Genomic DNA, 7,159 nt, shown 5'->3' on the forward strand with positions numbered 1-7,159 from the left:
CATGATGGGCCAGCTGGTCTGGTGTCCCTTCCTTTAGTTTTGTGCCACACTTAATCAATGATTGTAGGAGGAAGTAGGGGATGCTTAGCTTTCGTTCTGTGGGTAAATCCATCTTATGTTTGAGTTCAATGAGCAACCGAAAGTGATAGCCTTATACAATACTGAATCGCCCCTCATAGGTAATGTATCTCATAATCTGAAAGCTGACCTCGCTCCAAAATGGATGTAGGCTAGCTCTCCGGACCCCATTTTTATCCTCTGAAAACTGTTCTTCTGGTAGGAAGAATTCCTTTTTGGCCTTCTGGCCCAATTTCCTTTCCTCTTTATCCCAGGGTATCCCCAATGGCAAATCAATGACCCGACTAATGAGTTGTGGGGTGAGTTTTAAGGTCAATCCTCGGAAATTTACAGTGGCCAGTATCTTGGATTTAGGCTACAGGGACCTTAGGAACTCCTCTGTTATCTCATCATCGTGACCTTGAATTCTGTCATAGAAGGTCATCCAATTTGCACGGGTAAATAGGTCTACCACCTCAGGAGTTTCTCGCAACTTCTTGGAATCCGAGGGTTCCTTTCTGATAAACCCTCCTGGCATGGTGAAAAATACTCTGTTTTGGCTTGTGTTCTGATCAGAAGGGGAATTCTGTGTATGGTTTCCTCCTTTGATTCTCAGGACAGGGTTTCTCAGATGTTTGTATCTCCCTTTTCACCAATTCCCTGGTTATAATGTTGCTGCTGCCCCAAAACTTGACTGTCAAAAGGAAATTAGGCTCTCACAGACAGAGTGCAGAGCTTAATTTTCACACCAACCATATACAAGTCACATTTTTTTATGCACAGATCAGTCCTTACAGAGGTTTATCGTTTCTACAGGAGGAATTCGTTAACAGGAACCGTGGAGGAGAATGTGACGCAACATCATTTGAAATAAATTCTGTGTATCATACAAGAAAACCACCATTCTTGACCCATAGGCAGACTTGTTTTAACTTTCCCTACTCCAAACAGTTTAATTTACCACCTTTTGAAATTTCGTGCACGGGTATGGCGTTTTTCGAGCCTACCTCTCTTCGAAACTCCAATTCCGATGCAGAAGATCCGGATTTCTCTGCTCCGGGAGGCTTTGCTGTGCTTTCTGTAGAGCTCCTTCCTCTAGAGAGCTTTGCCCGCTTCTAGAAGACGTCATGACGCTTCTGAGCAAGCCTGGGACGCGGGAGGAGTTTGAAACGGGTCGAGAAGCTCGGGCTAACGAACTGCAGAGGATGAGGACGCGTACGTTGCTGAAAACCGATTGCAATAGTAAATGCCAGTGGTTAATGTGAGTGTTATGGTTGAAGGATCTTGAATTACGGTGTAATTCATGGCACGGGGGTGAGGTGTCGAGACCGATCCATTGGCCAACGTCACGACCATCATTCTCCGGCATGTCTCTGACTACCATTTTTCTATCTCTGCCATTACCCGCCGTCATCACTGCCCATCCGCCGATTTCACTGCAAATCCACTAATTTTCCTCGACTAGACACTTCCCACGTGTCAGCTCCATGTCCCTCTGGCGGATTCGAGCGTAACCGAGCTCGTTCGGATCCCACGAGGCCATTCAACTGACTGTGGGTGGCCAGTTGACTGGCCACCAAATTTGTTCAATCCGCACCATTCACAGACATGCAATTTTCATAGTATAGTTCATGCAATTTGATGAAATAAGGTTAGGCACTTACCTGTGTGGCCGTGGACATGCTCTGCAGGTTTCCGGACGTGGAACGATGGCTTTGCCCACTGCTGCTTCGTGCACAGGCGCTGGAATTCCTTCGTTCATTGGCTGATGCTGCATGCAGGCTTCGGGACCCGATCCACTGGTGGTGAACGTTGCATGCATGGCTCTGTCTTTTCTCAGCTGTCGAGGAGGTGATCACGTTCAAGCAGAGCTGGTTGCATGCCTCCTGCGTTGATTTCAACTGCTATTGACTCCATAGTGTGTATCCCAGGCGGATCAGCTGCTACAGGATTCCTGTAGGACATCCTGTAGCTGTTTCTCCTCCTGGGATGCATGCTGAAACGAGCAGGGTTGTATTCACGATTGAAGGGTCCTGATGGAGCTTTAACATGTAGAGTGTGCGGGCCTTCATGTACTTGATTTTTCCCTTAAAAAAAAATTGCAATCTGAGGAAAACAAGACTTTTTTCATGATTGTGCAGGAATACAGGACCAAATTGTGGTAATGGCAGTGGAAAGAGATGAAACGGGTGATGGATGGAAGAAATAGGTGGCTGCATGCCTCATCAACAGATTTCAAGCTTTAACTCCCTCTCCGGAATCGATTTTGGCTTGCCCAAAGGTTCTACAGGATGTTTCCTGTAGAAATGCAGAACTTCCTGTAGAAAGCCCTAAAACTTCTTGTAGGAGGTTGAATCTTGACCCGAATGTGTCCAAATCCTGGAAAAAGTGAGTGGCCATGGAGGGAGTGTCTGTGAGGATGTCTAGTAACTTGGTACAGATGCCTGTCCTCGTTTTGCGCAACCTTCTTTATCTACATTGTATTCCCTGCAACCTGCAATAATTCCAGAGATTAGACCTGTTTCTTTTTTCTTTTTTTTCTTTTTTTTGAGAGAGACAGCTGGGGTGCCTCCATGAGGTTTTCACCCTCATCGTCTGCCCTGGGCGCCTCAAAGAGGTTTTCACCCAGGGATCTTTTTATTCTTTTTTTTTTTTTTTGATGATCAAGGTGTGGCCGGAATAGAGGCAGAACCCTGCTCTACTACCAGCACTGATTTTTCCACAGTTTCAATGAACTCCTGCCTTGAAAGGGGTTTCTTGTAGATTTTCAATTGATGCCCATTGACAAGCATGGGGATGGCTTCTTCATCAATGGTCCTAATGAGGACTGAACCATTGTCATTGCATTTCTCCACTGTATATGGTCCTAACCATCTTGTCCTCAACTTTCCTTTGAAATCCTTGTATCTTGAGTCATACAATAGTACCCAATCTCTTGACTGGAATTGCTTTTCATTAAGGTGCCGATCATGCCATATCTTCCTCTAGAGTTGAATTACTTCTGAGTGGAGGAGGGCCTGCATTCTTTGTTCATCTAATCCATTCAGCTGCAATGTTGGGTCACTATAATACTAGTGATTACCCCATTACTATTGTAGTTATACCCCTCATTAATATGGTTGTGCCCCTATTCCCCCCATATTGTTATTACTATGCCCCATAGAATCCCTCTATTTTTATTTTTGTGGCTTTATATTATTATTGTTAGGTCGGCTGGGTTATATTGTGACTCCTTAGACTCCTATATATAGAAAGGATGTTTTGTCATTTGTATCATCGAAGAATTGTTCATTTATGTAATGTAAATGAGGTTACCCCCTCGAAGAGGCTGAATTCTAAGGTGTTGATCTATATTTTCTCTCTTTTCTTGAGCTGGTTTCATAACATTTGGTATCAGAGCCTTGGATTCTAGGGTTTCGCTGCTCCCAACAGGTCATCGTGGCATTTTCGCTATAACTTTGTTTCTGCGACGTTTCAGAAGCTAAAAAAAAAAAACCCATTTGAGAAAACATCGCGCTGAATCTCGGGTCTGAATTTCAGAACTTTGCGCGCTATATTTGAGGAGATATGATCTGAGGAAGTTGGTCTCCTTGCAGACTCCTGAATTACATTCCAAACAGGTGACCTGGGAAAATCGTCATAAATTTATTTCTGAGCAAAGGATTGAAATTTTGTAAGAAGGTACAGAAAGAGGACGGATTGTAGTTTCTTTTATATATTGTTTTAGAGCCAAAGGTTGAAACAATGATTCGTGGCACATCGTACAAGTTGGCTCTACTGAACTAGTCTATAAGCAGATCACTGTGGGAGATTTTGTATAACTCTTCCTTGGAGAATCCAATTTGGATCAGACTAGTGGCATTGGAAAGAGGACACAGAGGGCTACTACAAGTCACAATTTCAAAACTAGATGATCTGAAATTACAGAGATACATCAGATTCAATATCAGGCTTCTACGAAGTGAAAAAAGGTGTGTAGTTTTTTTTTAAATTTTTGTGTAAGTTTGGTTTGAAGGAATTTAAAGGGCATAGTAAAACATTATTTCCGGTAACTGATGCCCCGAGGAAAGAAAATGAAAACACCTAGTAAGGAACCTAAAAGCTCTAGCATGACTCATGAAGAAGAGGAAGAAATGCTACATGATATATCAAAATTAAAAGAACAAGTGCAACAAATGTCACGCTCACAAAAGCTAACAGAAGCTAAGATAAATGGCGTGGAATCTAAGATAAATGGCATGGAATCTAAGATAAAGGACATGGAAGCTAAGATGGATGATTCGAAGACAGATTTGAAGATAGATTTGAAGACAGACATGGCAGATTTGAAGACAGATTTGACAAATTTTCTACAAGAAATACTTACTAATGGTGAAAAGGTTGTAAAGGAAACTCATGATGCGAACAAAAGAAATGTTAATCATGATTCCATAGACTCTAATGTTGGATCAAAGACCCACCATATTCCAAAAATCGATATGAGGAAGTTTGATGGCAAGGATCCCGCAACATGGATATTACAGATGGAGCAATTTTTTGATCTCAATAATGTGCAAAACACACAAAAGGTACGTATGGCAACTTTATATTTGGAACCAAATCAGTTTGTATGGTATCAATGGCTTTGCTCTCGTAAACAATTTATCACTTGGGCAATTTTTACGGAAGAATTGATAGCACATTATGAGGATACAAAAAGCAACACTTTTTTTAGCCAATTGATAAGTCTCAAACAAAAGGGTTCAATAATGGAGCACATTGAGGAGTTCCAAAAATTGAACATAAGGGTAAAAGATATTCCAGAGGAGCATAGGATTGATGTGTTCATAGGGTCTTTAAAGGATAATATCCAACATGATGTTCGCCTTTGGGAACCTGATTCATTAGAGAAGGCATTCAGGTTAGCAAGAAAAATGGAAAGCAAAATTATGGCAACCAGGAAGCATACCACTCACAACTATAAAGACGGAAGTGTTGTTGCCCCTAGTCTTCCACAACCTATAAGGTTGACACCACAACAATTGGAAGAAAAAAGAGCAAAAGGGCTTTGTTACAGTTGTGATAGCAAATACACTAAAGGTCATAAGTGTGCTGAGAAGAAATTATTCTACATAGATTGTGAAGAGGAAGAAGAAAAGGAGCAAGAAAGGTCAAAAGAAGAGGATATACTCCAGGAACAAAGCCTAGATGAAGAACAAATAAATCCGACCATATCTTGTAATGCATTGGCGGAATTACCACTCCTCAAACCATCAAGATAGAAGGACAAATCAAGAAGAAAAAGGTAATAGTGTTGATTGATTCAGGAAGCACCCACAATTTTATTCATTGTAAGGTAGCAAAAGAATTGAATTGCTTCCTATATCCAGCACCAGAGTGTCAAGTGATGATTGCAAATGGAGGAACAATAAATTGCTCTGGAAAGTGCCATAATATCAAGCTATCCATGGGAGAATATGTATTGACTAGCCCAATGCTTTCCATTCCAATGGGAGGTGCTGATGTTGTACTAGGAGTCCAATGGCTACAATCCTTGGGTACAATAGCTTTTAATTTTCAAGAACTTTTCATGAAATTTTCTATGGAAGGAAAGGAAGTTGAATTAAGGGGTATTGCAGGGAAACCGAGAAAGATAATCAGCTCTAATGGTATGACAAAGCTTCTAAAAAAGGAACAAAGAGGTGTAATTGCACAATTATGTTCGCTAGATGTTTCCACATTGGAATCATCTATTTCTCCAGATCTCCAAAAAGTTTTGGACAATCATTCCAAGGTATTTGAGACTCCCAAAGGTCTCCCACCTATGCGTGATCATGATCATGCTATTCATCTGATTCCAGGAAGTGTTCCTCCAAACATCAGGCCGTACAGATATCCCTATGCCCAAAAGAGTGAAATTGAACGTATGGTTGCAGAAATGCTAGAGGCTGGTATAATTCAACCAAGTCAAAGTTCTTTCTCTGCTCCAGTAGTATTGGTGCACAAGAAGGATGGATCATGGCGCATGTGTCCGGATTATAGGGAGCTCAACAAGCTCACTATTAAAGATAAGTTTCCCATTCCTGTCATTGATGAATTACTGGATGAATTGCATGGATCAATTTACTTCACCAAGTTGGATCTTCGTTCAGGATATCATCAAATCAGAATGAAGATTGAAGACATTCCGAAAACAACATTTAGAACTCATGAGGGTCATTATGAATTTTTGGTCATGCCTTTTGGCCTTACCAATGCACCTTCAACATTTCAAGGTTTGATGAATTCAATTTTCAAACCATTCCTTAGAAAATTTGTGTTAGTATTTTTTGATGATATACTAATCTACAACAAGTCTTGGAAGGATCATGTTGAACATGTTGACAGGGTGCTACAACTATTGGAGGAGAAACAATTATATGCAAAAAGATCCAAATGTTTCTTTGGAGTACAAGAGGTGGAATATCTGGGTCATATTGTATCTCATGAAGGAGTTAAGGTAGACCCTAGCAAAATTAAAGCCATTAAGGAATGGAAAATCCCCACATCCATAAAGCATCTGCGAGGATTTCTCAGGTTGACAGGGTATTATCGCAAGTTTGTTAAGAATTATGGGAGAATAGCAGCACCTCTAACAACATTATTGAAGAAAGATGCATTTTCATGGACTCCGGAAGCAACAAAGGCCTTTGAACATCTTAAAGAGGCAATGTGCCAAGCACCAGTCTTAGCTACACCGGACTTCACAAAAACCTTTATTGTGGAATGTGATGCTTCAGGAAATGGAATTGGTGCTGTTCTAATGCAAGATGAAAGACCCATTGCTTTTGAAAGTCGTCCAATCAAGGGAAAGTTTTTAAGCAAAGCTATTTATGAGAAGGAAATGTTGGCAATACTCCATGCACTTAAGAAATGGCGACCCTACCTAATGGGAAGACACTTCAAGGTAAAAATGGATCATGATAGCCTTAAATACTTTTTAGAACAAAGATTATCCTCTGAAGAGCAACAAAAGTGGGTCACAAAGATGTTGGGTTATGACTTTGAAATCATCTACAAAAAAGGGAAGCAAAATGTGGTGGCAGATGCACTCTCAAGAAAGGATGAGGATGTGGAAGCATTT

This window comes from Pinus tabuliformis, chromosome J (genome assembly GCF_031772625.1).
Source record: "Pinus tabuliformis cultivar Carrire ecotype Pingquan chromosome J, CPIR1, whole genome shotgun sequence".
Lineage (NCBI taxonomy): Eukaryota > Viridiplantae > Streptophyta > Pinopsida > Pinales > Pinaceae > Pinus > Pinus tabuliformis.